This window comes from Ptiloglossa arizonensis, chromosome 4 (assembly GCF_051014685.1).
Source record: "Ptiloglossa arizonensis isolate GNS036 chromosome 4, iyPtiAriz1_principal, whole genome shotgun sequence".
Taxonomy (NCBI): Eukaryota; Metazoa; Arthropoda; class Insecta; order Hymenoptera; family Colletidae; genus Ptiloglossa; species Ptiloglossa arizonensis.
This window is the reverse complement of record NC_135051.1, coordinates 15,994,126-16,010,563: the sequence shown is the minus strand read 5'-3', so window position 1 is coordinate 16,010,563 and position 16,438 is coordinate 15,994,126. Positions and strand designations below refer to the sequence as shown.

Here is a 16,438-nt window from a genome sequence, read left to right as displayed (position 1 = left end):
GAATTTTATTCATTATACTTATCAATTTAACAAAAATTTCAATCAATTTCACAAAGCAGCAAAATTCCGTATTTACGTTCGGTGCATCGGAGAGTCTAAATTTATTTTAAATAAACGCATTATCACCGACTCATAACCGAACAATCGATATTAATTTCGTATTAAAATTTTTGACGTTCATTCTTCGAGTACGACGAACCGTATACCCGTTCGACGGATAACTTCAGGTTATACTCTCTCAATACAAACAAAAATTATCAGCGTTTGCGGTGGACGCATACACGCGTATCTTTGCGATAGTTGCCATAGCAACCGAAATGAACGCGATTTCATTTATTTCCGTCGAATCGCTCTCGATTTTTCAGAAAGTCGCCGAGTAGTTTCTCTCTCTCTCGAAAAAGTGTTCCTTTCGAACCCTAAAAATCGATTCGAGACCCTAAAAATCGGCACACAAAAGCGCGAAACTACGGTCAAAATAACAAAGAATTTGATAAAATACGATTCGGATATTTTTCGTTTTGGATATTTAAAAGTAAAATATAAAAATACTTTTTACACCGACTACCGCGATAAAAACAAAAAAAAAAAGAAAAGAAAAAAGAAACTAAACCAACGATAAATCCACGGTACTTCTAATTACAATAATATTTATACGATGACGAGATATTATTCGTGAAAGAACTTCAAGTTTACGACTTTGTTCTCCAAGATAGCCCTCGATCCGATTGGCGCGCAATATCCGACTACCGAGATAAAAAAAAAAAAAATGTTAAACCAACGATAAATCTACGGTACTTCTAATTATAATAACATTTATACGACAAACGAGACATTATCCGCGTCGAAACACCTCAAAGTTTCCGACTCGGTTCACGAAGACGATCCTCTTGACTAACGAACACCATGAGCCTCCATATAAGCTCCCGTGTAAAAGAACAAAGTTGGATCGAAAGCGGTGAGATCGAAGGCCCACGTTTCGTCGCTAATTACATAATAAACGCTTACGCGTTGCGTGCGCGCGAGCGAGTTCGCATCGACGCTCGCGCGTCGCGTACCATAGACGAAAAAGATGTTAGAAAATGGCGGTGAAACGAGGCGCGAGCCGCGCCTGCGGCTCATCAATGCCGACGCGTCCTCGTCGCGGCGAAGGAGTCCCTCTTACCGATGCTGGAACCAAGTGGTAAGAGTTTACTGTTAGCCGGTACACGTACATAACTTATACGCCGCCGTGGCAAAAGCTAGGATCGCTACACAACTGGCCGGTCGTACGACCGGCCGACCAGCCAACCAGCAACACGGCAGCAGCCACCATCGCCTGGCTAGAGATGCTAAGCCAGGCAGGGCCGGGCCCGGTTGGGTGTTGGTGAAAGGTGTGGCCGCGTTGGCTACACAAGAAAACGAGAATGCAATATTCCGGCTGCTCGTACGCGATATTCACCGGCAAATACGCCAAGCAGAAACACAGAGAACCGCCTGGCTTCGGGCGTAATCGTTCTCATCCTGGTGGTTGATTGCTGGTACTTCTTCGAGCTGATGGTCGAACATGTAAAGAAGGGAGAGACAGAGATAAAGAGAGAGAGAGAGAAAGATTCAGGGAGGGAGGGAGGGAAAGATATCGGTCGAAAGAACGACTCGGGTGTACAGGTGGTCGAAGCGAGAACGATCGAAGGAGTACCGCTTAATGGGATTCAACGACCTCTCGTGCCCGTGTACAGACACCAAGTGTCATGCTGTTGGTCCTTGCGGAAGGATACCACGGATCCGGTGTTTTCTCCGGATTGGTTCACGGTGTTCTTCGAACGATTCGCGTCGATGGAGTTCCCCAGTCCTGTCACGACGGTTAACAGTGATCGTTTCCAACGAATAACCCAATGTAGGAAACCATCCCTCCGAGCTAACGTGGAGTTCGTCTCACGGACAAAAATCATCTCACGTTATTGCCGCTGATAGAAAGTACGCGAACGTAGTTGCCCCGCGATGCACGAGCGGTGTTTATCTGGTTTCTTCGGCGTGTATGAGCGCACACGGGGAAAACGATTTATACCGTGCGATGGGGTCTTCTCTTCGAGAAGGCGGGTCATTGTTGGATTATTTTGGAAAATGGGAACCAACGAGTCCGTTCGAGCGATAAATTCACCGCAAAAGGAAGAAGAACAGCTATGGTGAACAGCTATGGTGAATATTCGCCCGTAGCGGTACTGTCCTTACACGATCGCTTCGAGCAATACCAGCCCCGGCCAGTAACTGTTCCCGTATCCTGCCACGAGCTATTCCTAGCTCGGTCTCGAGAAAAGTGCAACTACATTAAAGAGATTATGAGATATTGAATACCGCGCGCGCGAGAGGGAGAGAGAGAGAGAGAGAGAGAGAGAAGCTCGTTTTTCTATATGACTCGACGATACCGTTTTTCGCATTGCCATCGGTTAATCCGAAATTTAGATACGTGCGCAACCTTGACATTATCGGATATACCGTGTAAGTATATAGGAGGTATGTAAATCCTCGGTGGAAATAGAAGAGAACGAATGGAAAAATTGCATAGGTAAATGTATAAAAGTGGTGCAACGCGAGACGTGAAATACGTGGAACGATGTTAGGGATTGTCGAGAGGCATTGTTTGGTTCAACGTCTGTGTACGTGGTGCACGACGCTCGGTTCCATCGGGTATTAATTTTGATTGCTCGCCATTATCAATTTGTCGTGCAAACCAAACAATTGCAAAAGTTACCTTGTAAAACGTTCGAAAGACAAATTTTATGAATCAGCAATTTCGCTCGATTTCACGGCGTGTTACGCGCGACGACCATCTGCACCTTGTTTGGACGAACTCGGGAATGTAAAGAAAAGAAACCGAGCAACCCTTACAGGTGTCCAGATTGTTCGCAATAGACCGACCTGGCCCTGTTGCATATCGATTTGCGACAAGTGTAAAGCCAGTTCCCCGCCTTGACGAGGAACATCACTGTTACTTCGCGACACCGACCGGCTATCGAGAATCGTATTTACGTAGAACGTAGATAACATCGTATACGTCGTTAATATTAAGTTCCATGAAGTTACGTTAAGCAGAAAGCGAAGCATTTGCATGATAAATAGCTCTAACGTACGTTTCAATTTGCAGAGATTCTATTAGACACACGGTGCAGAAATAATTATTAAACTATTTCAGTTTCCCGATTCGCGACCAAGTGGGTAGACTTGGTTTTGCAGTTTCACGTCTATGCAGGACTTTTGACGTTAGTTTTGGTTAAATGTCACTCACGGACGGAGGAAAGATGTAACCTATTTAAATTCTGCAGAATTTAAAATTAAAGAAAATTTTACTATGATTCTTACCGATCGTAAAGATTGGCGAATGAGAAGTACTTTTTTTGGTTTTAACAATTATAACGATAGAAGAACGAGTTGCAAACATGTATAAATTTACCGAAATTATTTACTCGATTGCTAATAATTTTACAATTTTCCGAATTTGTGAACATTTTTCGAACTCGATTTAAAAGAAACTTTTAGGTTGTACGGAAAGTCATTTCGTTTTCCAAAATGGAGAATGTATAATTTAATAAAATGTTTGTACACTCTAAAAAAATAATTTCATTTTCACCAAAAGAAAAAATGAAATGACTTTCCGAACAATCCAATATTTTGTTTGTGTTCGCGTGTGGTACACTTTTATTAAAAAAAGAAAAAAAATATAAATAAAATTACATCGAGCTCGAAAATAGGCTCAAATGCATATTCCTAAATAAACGTCTTTGTGCAAGACCAAACGGCAAAATTTAACCGCACCGAAAATCGCTTGTATAAGCCAGATACTCGCCACGAGCGAATCGAAGAACTCGACACCGAGCGAGTGTTCGTTGTCAGCACGTCTGCAATGGTCGGTGGTTGTCGTGCAAAAATCTGATCGCCGACGCGGAGATTAAAATTCGAAAGTAGAAGGACGCGGAATCTCTGGTGGGGCGGTTCGAAACGCGCGAACCGCTGAATTTTACTTTTCGAAAATTCGTCCGCCTTTCGATTTTGATCGCCGCGTGCACGCATCCGTTCGCAATAACTCGACCAATTGCGTACGCCGTAACCGGCGTATTTAAACGAGAATTTATTTCTCAACTCCGCTGAAACGATCATTATTAAAATGTGGACCCTGGCTACCGGCGTTACCCTCGCGCACGCTTTCACCAGAAGCAGCAACGCGCCTAAGGGCCGATTTCGCTGGCTGTGTTGGGCAACCCGCTACGTGTGTCACGAAACGTTCTTCTACGCGCGATTCGTATCGTTTCGGGAATAGGAGCGCGGCGACGTGGTTCGGGAATCATCGAAACATCCGGCAATATTATAAGATACGCGAAGCATCGAATTTACGAGCGTCAGCCGCGCGCGCTGGCGAAACCGGGAGCAAGCAAAACAACAAGGCGACGGCGATACGAAAATAAAATCCATCCCGGCGCTGCACGACGCTTGCGGCCCGTTCCGACGGCGCAGCCAAGGTTACGTGCGACGAAGCAACGAGTCTCCTCGTGAAAGTCAAATTTGTAAAGCCCGTACACAAGAGAGCGCGTGAACGCGCGCGCACGTTGACGAACGAGGGAGCGAGAGAGCCGTACGGCGATCGGAGCGCCAGCTAGCGGCGTGTGATCGCCGTCGTTTTTTCGACGCCGCGACGAACCAACGCGCCGCCGCCACCGCCGCCACCACCGCCGCCGCCACCGCCGCCGCCACCGCCGTTCCCTCAAGGCTGCGCCGTTACGGCTGACGTCTTTCGCCGGTGGCCCATTGCTCGATCCCGACGTTGGATTGCAATTAGCGATGGAGCTCGTATGGGTGACGCCAGGAGCATGCATCGCGTGATTTCTACGTGGAAAAAGTACACGACGCCTCTCGATCGGCGAATTATAGAAATTTTGCGTTATTTTCGACACGAGGCCGATTCTTTCTCGCCTGGTTGCTCGTTTCTGATAAACGACCGATAGTCGAATATGTTAAACGCGGGACTAAACTGTTTTCAATAACGAACTAGCGGCAACACCGATCCATTATCGCGTTCAAGCAATGCACACCTTCACGGTGGAAGCGCGAACCTATCGACTCCTATGTTTCACAATTTTTCGAACACGGTACAGAGTTTCGGGGTTGATTCCCAATTATAATACATCGCCTCGAACTTGGCCGATGGCCGATTCGCTGGAGATGCGTAATATTCATTTCCAACAGAAACGAGAATTTTTTAGACGACAGATACGGGGATAAAGTCAGTCACGATAAATGCGACACGAAGATTGGCTTCGTTTTATCGCTTTTATTTCGATAATGTTGCGTATCGACGCGACGTGAGTATCGCGCGATGAGACACAGCGGCATGAAATATCATCGAACACTCGAGCGATAGCGTTTAATGTAATATAGTACGATGCATCGACGCGAGACTGTTTTTCAGTTTTAATAGAAAATCTAATGCAAAGCGTAGCGCAAGGATTTTCCTTAGATTAGATATCGCGTTTGTATACGGGCCCTAATTTTTTGATGGTATCATTTACGCTCAAGGCTCTGGCGCAACAACGTCGCGTAGTCGTCGATATCGCCAAAGTAGCTTAGCACTTGATGATCCGACGACCGGCAGAGCAGTAACGACAAGAAGACAGCAGTAAACGCAACGTAGACGACGAAGACGCTGAGGACTGGCTGGCTCTATCCCGCTGCTGCTGTTACTGTTATTTTTAACTCGACGCCGACGCGTCGAGTCCGTAGTCTAAAACCGTCTACCCTCCTTCCTCCCTGTACACCGCCAGATCGAGCAACGAGATTCTCTTTTCTACTTCTTCTTCATCTTGGTCTTCTACTCGACTTGCACATTAGGAAGGATAATCGGCGAAGTAGATTTTGAATCTTACTTTCCGCTTCCAAGATTATAAAGTAATGCCAATAATAACCACGACTATATTTCTGTTCGAATGGTACCGAAAGTATCGCGAATAACACCTACTTCGCACCGTATATGTAAATAGTTACGATACCATGGAACTTGTGTTAGCGACTATATAAAGTAATTCTACTGGTTTGAATTTCGATCGAAGTCCCTTCCGTTGCTTTATTCGCCCGTTACGTACTTACGAATCGAATTCGTATTTTTTTTTCTGAAAATATATTTTCTGCGGAGTTTCATGAATTTTTATTTTATATAATTGTCTGCTCGCGACGAGAGCAACGCATAAAATGTAATAATACGCGAGACCGTACAAAATTTATTAAGCCTGTAGGAATTTACCAGAAGAGACTGATTAACATTCGCAACAAAAGAACGCGGTAAGTAGAGGAAAATTTGTTTCGAAACCCAGTTTTCCCGCCAGTCGATCCGGCAACGTCGCGTAATCACAGAAAACCAAGAAAGAACGAGACAGTCTGATACCGCGAGAAAAGAAGAGGGAGAGGGGACGAGAAAGAGAGACCTCGAAACGTGGCAACGCAGCGCCAATGCGTTGTAGACTCGGTTACGTACTGATACCCACGCTCTGAGGTCTCGCGCGATGTCGCTCTTGTGCCGAGCAAAATACCTCTACACGAACTTTCTACTAGCCAGAATGGGGTTGTCAACGCAACAATCGTACAACATATCGAGGGTGGAAGTTTATCCTCTACTTAATCTAAATGAAATGTTTCACTACTTTTCAAACGTTATTGTGAATAGAAATATTAATGTAGCACTCTATGAAATAATATTTAACGATACTTAGAAATTCGAATAAAACGTTCGCAATTCGACGAACTGTACAAACGACAAGAGACGGTGGTTATATTTTTTGCTTTTTCTATTTCGTACGAATATTTTGTTCGCAAAGTGAAGCGGGAAAATTACAAATAAAATTATTTTACGAAGAGTAATGAATCGAATCAAGTTTCAGATTTACTCTTCGCTCCGGCGCGCACATTTTCGCTCGTTTAAATAAAAATTTCGCTGTTCGCCACGAAGCGAAATACTTTTCTTGGAAAACATTCTTGGTTAAAATTTGAAAGGCTCTATAGCCCCGCGTGTACCGCTGTTTCTTCGATGTTGGTTGGGGCAACTTTCTAGTTTAGCTGACGTGTGGCGCGCACGTATGTAAGTACGTGTGTGTGTGGCTCACAGTTATAGCACATATGCGTGCGTGTACGTTGTGTGCGTGCGAGCGTGTGAGCATGTGTTTCTCTTTCTCTCTTTGCGCGCGCGTGCACTCTGTCGAGCGTGTGGAGGAAAACTGGTTCCAGGAGAATAGAGCAACTGCGCCTTACCAGCAACAGCACGAGGAACGAAAGCCCCGACACCCTCGCGCGTGAGTTTAACCTCGTACCCGTATATACCATGATCCTTTCCACTCGTGAATATTTGGAACGTCTGCAAGGACGTACCGCAAGGTGCCTTTCAACAACGAGCCGTACTGAACTTCCTAGCAGCTCTGGGTTTCTCTTTGAGTACGCAGACTCGCGAAAGAAATGCGCGTAACGTTATATAATTATTTCGCTAATATAATATTTTTCATTCTAAAACGTTTCTTAAATCTTCGAATATTATATTCAACGCGTATTCTTGAACTTAGCATTCTTCGGAACGGTTAACGCGAGCAGAATGAAATAATGTTGCATTCCAACGCACAACTTAAGCTATAAATAGATAATAATCTACCCTCCTTCCTATTCATTTCACGTTGAAATATAAATTCTTGAATTTATTCCTTCGCGTGTATACGCTATTCACTTTACCCGTTTTGCACGTCAAAAGCAGGTATCTCGAAAAATCTAGCCGGCCATCATCGGTGCGGGTCTCGAAGTAAATTAAAAACGCGCGTGAGCAGTGAAGACTTTAATAGATGAGACTGTTTTACCGACGGAGTTCCTTTTCTATTATTAAGCATTAAATAGCAAAGTATTCCTTTCTTTCCACCATACTACCATTTTTATTTCTCCTCTCTTTTTCTCTATCTCCCCGTTCGGATGTGTGTATATGCGTATAACATACGTCACTATATATTATATATATAGCAGCATTCACACAAAGCGGCGGTGCTCTCTCCGTAATATACGTATCCTCGTTTGACTTTGGGGTAGTTTTACCCTCGCGGGCGGGCAACGGGTTGATTGCACTGGCGGCCCCGCGTTTGGCAGCCTTCTCGCTCACTCTTCTCTTTTTGTCTCCCCGTCCCATTCTCTCTAACAATCACCCTCTCGCTTCCCTGCCCTATTCCTTCCTGTTTTACTCTCGTGTTCCAGTACCGTTTTCTCTCTCCCTCGTTCCGTCGCACTCACGGTACTGCCGTCTCTCTCGCGCCTCTTTTTCTGCCTCTCTGTCGACCGTCCTTTCCCTCCCTCTATTTCTGTCGTTTCCCCCTCTCTCGCTCTGCCGCTCTTTCACCTCTCTCGTTCTCGCCGACGAACGAACGAGCGAGGGGGTGGTACGAGTGGAGGTTTCCATGGCAACGCCCCATACGCGAGTAATGTGTCTCTCTTTGTCTGACGTGCTCTGCGTCCATCTTCCCCTCCAAGCCACCCTTCTGTTTCTCTCTCGCTCCTGGTACCGCACACTTGCGCTCTCTCGTTCTCCCTCCCACTTTCTTGTTTCATTCGTTTTCTCTCTTTCGCGCGCAAGCCACGCAAACACGCTGTCTCTTTCTCCCTCTCTCCAATGCGTTCTGCGTACAGGCTCGTTCACACACGACCGGCAAGTCCGTACGATATCGAGGCTTCTCGAGGAGGACGAATAACGGGCGCTCTCGAAATGAGGATTCCGCGATGGGCGAAATCGTCGTCGGTGCCGCGTGCAAAATTGCAGAAAATGATGGAAGAACGTTAATGGACCCAACAGTGGGCAACGTGATAACAAAATCGGCAGAGATTCTGTCCTTGCGTTTTTTTTTTTTTTTTTTTGTTCCCCCTCGACGACAGTGGGCGTGGCAATATATAATATTAGAGTGCTCGTCCGACAGGAGATCGATTATTTTTAACGACCGCGCAAAGTAAGGAATTCCTCTTGCCCCGGTAATTTTTTTTTTTTCAACATTATAGAAAAGTAACATTTACCGCTTCCGGTGAACGTGACATTCGAATCGCGAACCTACTCGGAGCTTAACTTCCATCGTTGCGAGCGTACCAATAGATACCATTACGCGGTTCCAACGATAATTTCACAAATAGGGACAACACAAAAAGTGGGAACGACGGTTTCTGAACGGTGCGGTAGAACGCTCTGCTCTGTGTCTCCCCTCGACGTATAGATTTTCCGTTGTGGCTGAAGCACGGTTGGGTTTTCAGGGAAGTTCGGTTCGAGCGCGGGGGGTAAGGGAGGGGAGGGGGAGAGGAGCTCTGAAAAACGCACCTTTCTGAAACCGTCAGAGCGGGCGGCGTGAAGAGTAAGAAGAAGCGTCACGCGGGAGAAGGAGACGGGTAGCGCCGATAGCGTAAAACGAGCGGCTCTGTTCGTGTAATGCGCGTTGCGTAGGTGTTTCGCAAAAGTTTGCTTTGCCCATAGGGCGAAAGTACCGCGAACCTCGTTAAAGAACTCTTTCTGGAAAGTTGCTAATTCCTGTCTTAATTTATTTTATAATGGAACGCGGGACGGACCAGACTTGCTTTCATCGGCGTGAACGCAGAATCGCGTAAATCTACACGCTTTTCACTTCACCGCGCGAGGCACTCGTTCACTTTGCGCGCCGTGTACTGAATGACATTTTCCTTCTTTTTTTTTTCTCTCTTTTCTCTTTTTTTCTCTTGCTTCGGTCGGCGTTCTAATTTAAATGATTTTAGGCAGGTGAAACACGGCGAAGTTCGGATGAATGGCGCGGTGTCGCGCGATGCCTTGAGGGTAATTATTACCGGTGAGCGTAGGGACCATGTCGGCAATTAGAGGGACCGCCTCTAGTCGCGGTGAATCCAACAGTAAGCGCCATTAAGCAAATAACCGCGAGGCTGCCACTCGTTACTGGCCGGTTTCGGCTGTCGGAACGTATCCTCGACAGATCGTTTCCACTGTTACGATTATGCGCGGCGATGAAGAGAAAAAAAAAATAAACAAACAAACAAAGCGGAGTTCCCGTATCGCCCGATTAACTCGACCGAACAAAGATTCTCGCAAAGACTTGGCGAATCCGTGATCGACGAACGGTAACCCCGAGAGAACGTAAAAATCTCCCCGGATCCGGACCACCTCGAGAGACTCGAAAACTCACGGAGCTTTCGTGGCTGGATTCGAGGTGACCGAGTCGACTTCGCAATAATTCGCGCCGGTCGGGTGAGGACTTTGAAAATCGCCGTAGTAACGCGAGAGAACGCGGTATTCTTGCGCGGATCGAGACGAGCGAGAAAAAGACGGGGCGAGAGAGAGAGAGAGAGAGTCGGGCGCCGAGTGGAAGGGAAAATGAGAAAGAAAGAAGAGAGCGAGATCGTCCGATCCACGAGGAAGACGAAGGTATCGGTTACGTCCGTGTGAAACTGGTTTGGAAGGATGTGACGCGCGTGCACGCATGCAACGCCGCGCACGCATACGCGGACGGGATTGTACACCTTGAAAATTCTTTTGGCGCGCGAGGAGGAATAGCTACGAAGGATCTTATTATAGAAGGCTCGTTTTCGAAGAAATTTACCTCGATCGACAGACAATTTTGACCGACGGTATTTTTTTTATTTCTTTTTCGTTTTTTTTTTCCATCTTCTTCTCGACATCAAAAGTCGAGAGGTTCTTAAACGTTTACCGACAGCGCGCGCGCGTCGTCGGGATCAAAGCATCGCGTAAGGGATAATACCAGGGATAAACTCGCGAAAGATACACACGTAAACACGCTGCAATACTATCCAAGACCTATCCCGTTGACGGAAATTAGAGGCCGCGAAATTAGCGTATACCGGGTGGAAACGGTACCAAGATAAACTACATTGTCCGGTGACAAATGCACGGGACACGGACAATTGAAAACCGAGTGTCGCGGTCGTCCGACCGGTTCAAAAATTCGAAAACACAATACGGCTGCCCACACACGCGGCTGTATACCGAGCGTCTCTACCGGCGACCTTCCTATCGGATTATCGTGTTGTCTGAAAAGAGCCTGAAATTCGTTGAAGCGTCGGTAATGGCATAAACTGTATACTTCATGTTCAGCGACTTCTCTCGCGCGATATATCCAGCTCATTCTGAAATACAGCTGTACGGCCGAGTACGTACGGCGCGCATACACGCCCACACGGGCTGCCTGTACATCCGTGTGTCGTACATACGGCTCGCACACCAGGGACTCTGTATCCCCGTGTACATACAGCGCGATATATTCGCGTATATAATATATATATACATATATATACATACATGTACATATATATATATATGTACATACATGTGTATATATATACATATGCGCGCATTCATATATATATATACACACGTATAGATGTGCACACGTATACGTACGCGTATCTAGGTATATATACGTAGCACGTAGCCATAGTTCGGCACAGCGTGTATAAGGGTTAGGGGCGTGGTGGTATGGGGGAAAGAAAGGGAGAGGCGTAGCGACGGGGGCAATGGGAGTTGGGTGGACTCGAGGGGAAGGGTGTAGAGGGTTGACGGATAAGGGGAAGTAGGGGGAGAGACAGAGAAGAAGGGGTGGATGGGTGGCGGTCGGTTAGATTGGGGATGGCGCCCGTTCGATAGCGAGCGCACGTGGCCGTGGTTCCCGCAGCCGCCGTCGTGGCGCCAACGTCCTATTAACCCTCCACCCATCCGCCCACGCGGCACACACCAATATCTACACCCTTCTGCCTTCTTCCATCCCCACCACCGATCACGCCGAACCACCACCACCTACCACCACCACCACCTACCACCCTCACCATTACCAGTCGAGAATTTGTACCGTCGATTCGCGCAGGCGTCTAACTTACTTAAAGGACACTGACTCTGGGGTGGCGGTGGTGGGGCACTTTTTTTGGAGGGTGAGAGAGGTGGGGGGGAGGAACGAGGGGCAGGGAGGAGGAGATCAGCGAAAATAACGCTGAACAATTTCGGGAGGCACTATGAGTTTCAGGCATCGGGGGAGAATGTCTGGTTATTTTCAAGGTGGATGAACGTATTTTGATGATTTTATGCGCCGCGCGGGTGGGGGAGCAATTTTTCGACCAGAAACTGAACGCGGTATACACGTTCATTCAGACGATCGAAGAGCGCCCTGAGTGCATCGTAATTGGCGGGTTGTTTCGCAAAAAGAGAATAAAATCGGGATAGCGGCGCGGCGTCGCGTCCGACCGGCGAGATAAATCGTTGCCGGTGAAAAGAAGCCGGCGTACGTTCGCTGGAAGAGATTATGCAATTTTATTGCGTTTTCTTCCTGGATGACGTGTCGCGGGAAAAAAAAGAAACAAAAAAAAAAAAAAAAAATACTAGAAGCCCACGAGTACGCGTACGTGAATCTATTGGGTTGTTCGGAAAGTCGTTTCGTTCTCCAAAATGGAGACTGTGTAATTTAATAAAATGTTTATACGCTCTAAAAAAAATCGTGTTCCATTTTCACCAACGAAAAATACGAAATGACTTTCCGAACAACCCGATAGATAGCACTGCCCGTTGGTTGACAACGCTCACGGAACGCGGCACGGTATTTTTCCGTTCGAGTATTTTTCGCTCGTACGAGAATTCGCGCGAATCGCGGTTAAAAATTGAAAAAGGAGAGAAAAGAAAAAAAATGAAGAAATTTCGTTACCCGGTGCTGATATTTTTACGTAATTCCTGTGTTTCTAATTATTTCGTCGGGGACGGTGATTTTCTGAAAAATGAATCCTACGTTCCAACTTTGTCGGCATTTTCCACCGTCTATATCCGTTACATCAAAAATCTCGAAGCGCTTGCACGTCGGCCAGTGTTACGTAATCTCAATTTCCCCGTGCCCCCTCTCCTCTCGCTCCGCCACGTAACTGCTGCTCACGCTACTCGAACTTCGAAAAAAGACCGTTCCGCGTGGCAGCAGGTTTTCTCGAGGATCGATGAGGAGCGTTCGCCGAGCGTTATCGAACGAGTGACCTGCGACAGTGTCGCGCGCCCTTTCGAAAACGACATTGATGACGACGACGCCGACGTACAGTCGGCAACGTCAACGACGTAGTGGAAAGCCTGATTGCGTAACCTCGAACACAGTTGAAAGCACGTTGCCCGTGATAGTCTCCCACCCAACACGCCTCGGCGCAAACTACGTGGATGTAGCCTCGTTACGCGATAAGGGGTTCCTCGTGTGGGTGGAACAGCGAGCAATATACGCGATTACATTTTGTGTCTCGGCAGAAGCCGCGCGAGGTTAGATTTGCGATACCCGACGGAATGTTCCACGAGGCGTTTCAAAATTTCAAAATTCTCTTTCCAGAACATTCGAGACGGCGCAACGCGCGAATATTCCAGCCACTGCAATACTCGGCGCGTTATTTACACCGAAGTTAAATACGAAACTAAATTCGAACAATTACTATGTTTTCGCTCCGCGTGGCCCTACCAGCGATAGAGACGAACATTCCATGCGGGTTGACGAAGTTGCGCTAGACTTTTGAGACGTCTCTCGCGAACGCGGGAGAGTCGGTGGAGGACGGAGAGGTTAGGGGGGAAACTGTAGATAAGCATGCACGCGGGAGTCAAAAAGAGAGCACGAGCGCGTGAGTCGTGCGTCGAGAGGAATTCTTGCGCAAGTATCCGGGTATTTACGCGCGAGTCGAGCTCACGATGTTGGATCTGTGCGCCGCTCTCGACCGTGCACACGATCGCGTGTGTGAGTGACGAGCACCGTACTGTGCTGCCACCTGTAAGGGAGCGCGTGAACCGTTGCATGTGGTTGGCCTTTCGCACGCAATAGAGATCCCAGTTGCGTGCGTTACAACGCGAGAGGTTGTTTCGGATCCTGTTGGTGCACAACCTTCGATAAATATGCGTACGAGAATCACCGAGAACGAATATCGAACGATGCGAACTCCAGCCAACTGCAGCGACACGCATGCATTCGTCGTGAGAGTTCAGGTTTCCAACAATGTAGCTTACGATACCGCTGTTGCTAGTCGGTTATCGAGTAGCAATAGTAGCGAGTACCGTTACTTTTGTTTTCCTTTTTTTCTTTTTGGAAGAAAGATTATACGGAACGGTATCCGATACGATAGAATTGTACCATTAAACCACACGAAATGCGTTCACAAATTTGGACACTATTTAGTACAGCAGTGGCACAACGTACGGACAGTCACGGAGCAGCGCAGAGAGGCTTGCTGGCGGCACGAGGGCCGCCGCTGGAATGCATTTATTGCTGAATGGAGAGTTCGTATCTTCTCCGTCCGTGCAGTCTCTTTTTACCATCTCCGTCGCACCCACGCGGCTACCTCAAATTTACATATGATAAACAGACCAACCCCCTCTCTCTCGCCAGCGCTTATCCCCCCTACCCCTTCTACTTCATATGTACAGACATAACTATATCTCCGAAGGGGGTACTTGTTCCTGTTCGTACATGCACTTGGCAAGAGGGCGGTGCCACCTGTGTGTAGGCGCGTGAATTTACAGTTGGCCGGAACGTCGAGGGGGGGAGGCTGGTCGGAGGGATGCGAAGGGGGAAACGAGGGATAACCTGAACCACGTGGCGATCTATTTGTCATGCGAAAGCGGCCACCGTCGGATCGAGTTAGGTCGCCGATGCGTCTTCGTCTGGCTACGAAGTATCGCGTTCGGCGCTTCGAGGAAAGCTACGGAACCGTCGAATGAAATTCGAGACCGCGAATCGGATCGAACCGATCTCCATCGGGGGAGAGCGGAATATATACAACTAAAATATTTCTTTCGTATCGACGGTCACCAAATATCCAAACGAAGGGAAAAAAAAGAGAAACATTTATACATATATATTCCACAGTGACGATATATATATATAACTCAACGGAAAAAAGCGGCCGTACGGCGGATAAATAAAATACCAGCGCTACCGCGTGAGAACGGTTAACCTTCGACTCGATCCAAGGGAGCATAACCAGCGAGTCCGTCGGTGCAGCGTCGCGGGAGGCGACCGACTAAGAACGTATACCATTCGATTGAACCGAATCGCGGAATCAAACGCGAACGGGGAGGGGAGGCGAGCGCGGGGGAAGCACGCTTAAAAGCGAGACAGAGATACGAGCAGATAGAGATGTATATACATACATACATATATATATGTATATAAATGTATAGATATATACCATATATATTCACGTAGAGAAAGAGAGAGAGAGAGAGAAAGAGAGATCGCGCGCGAGAGAGAGACCCGTGGAGGCACGTGCTACCGAAAGGAGAGGTGGGAATGTAAGTTATGCGCAGCACGTGATCTTCGGAGCTCCGTCCGAGCATTTCTTCGCTCGGGGGACGTTCGCACATCCCCTGCACGTCTGTGTGCGCGCGACCCGGTGTCTGAGCAAAAGAGACAAAGAAGAAAGAGCGCTGACCAAGGGACTCGTAAATCGCGCGGATGTGTTCGTGAACCGAGAGGAGAACCGAAGGGAAACGTGTACGCGCGTGTCGCGCGCGGTGTACCGTCGAGTTTCGTGAGACGTGCGCGCGCCCGCGCCCGTGTGCGTGTGCCCCGTGTTCCGGGCAACGGAGATACAAACGAGTCGGTTGGCGAGAGAGAGAAAGAGAGGGGGAGGGGAGGGGTGGAGCACAGACGCGGATTCGACCTAGATCGCGACCGTACGGCCCTCGAACGTTCGAATCGTTAACCGCGAAGGCGTTTCGATCGAAACGGTCCCGCACGAGTCCCGCGAACAATGCAACGTTTAAAAACGATTAGACCCGGTTCGCGTGTGACGCGTCATCGGCATCGAACGTTTCACGTGCAATGTTACGTGCCTTGCGACGGTACAACGACCCGTTTCAGAGTCGATCATAGGCAGCGGCGGGCGCACATGTTCATTCAGCGTGTGCGACTCCGTGCGTTCTTTAAAATACGCCGCCCGTCCACGTGGTTCCTGGCGTTGGCTCTTTCGCTCCCTCTCTCTCACCGTAACAATCCGCACAGCCGTTCCTGCACCCCCGCGGCTTTCCACGTCCGGCTTTTTGCCGATAGGGAAGGTAAACAGCCGTCGAGTGTCACCTGTTATTGTCGTACGCAAATAGACTTCATTCACAGTCAACCTCGTACACGCTCTCACGTACCTGTTGTGTACTCGAGTTTAACTGGCGCCAGTGGCCGGTGTACACTTACACCTCGAAACTTTCTGCGTACAAAAGAACCCGCTACGTGTTTCTTACCGAGTCACCGAGAAGTTCAAGTGCAGGTTGGGCATGGTAAGTTCTCTTTATTTCGGTCCTCGGGACACGGTATCGGGGTGACCTCTTTCGGCCAATGGGATCGCGATTGTCGTCTTTCGCTGCCCGGATTGCTGTTCTATAAATGGAATTTACTGTCCGCGCCACGATCGAAGGACTTTG

General features: G+C 47.9%; 1 protein-coding gene across 1 annotated transcript in view; it reads right to left on the bottom strand.

Annotated features, from left to right (window-relative positions):
* The window catches only part of Tara (SERTA domain-containing protein 2 taranis), a 57,377-nt gene that overhangs the window by 26,220 nt on the left and 14,719 nt on the right, over positions 1-16,438 (bottom strand). The gene's annotated exons all lie outside the window — the stretch shown is intronic.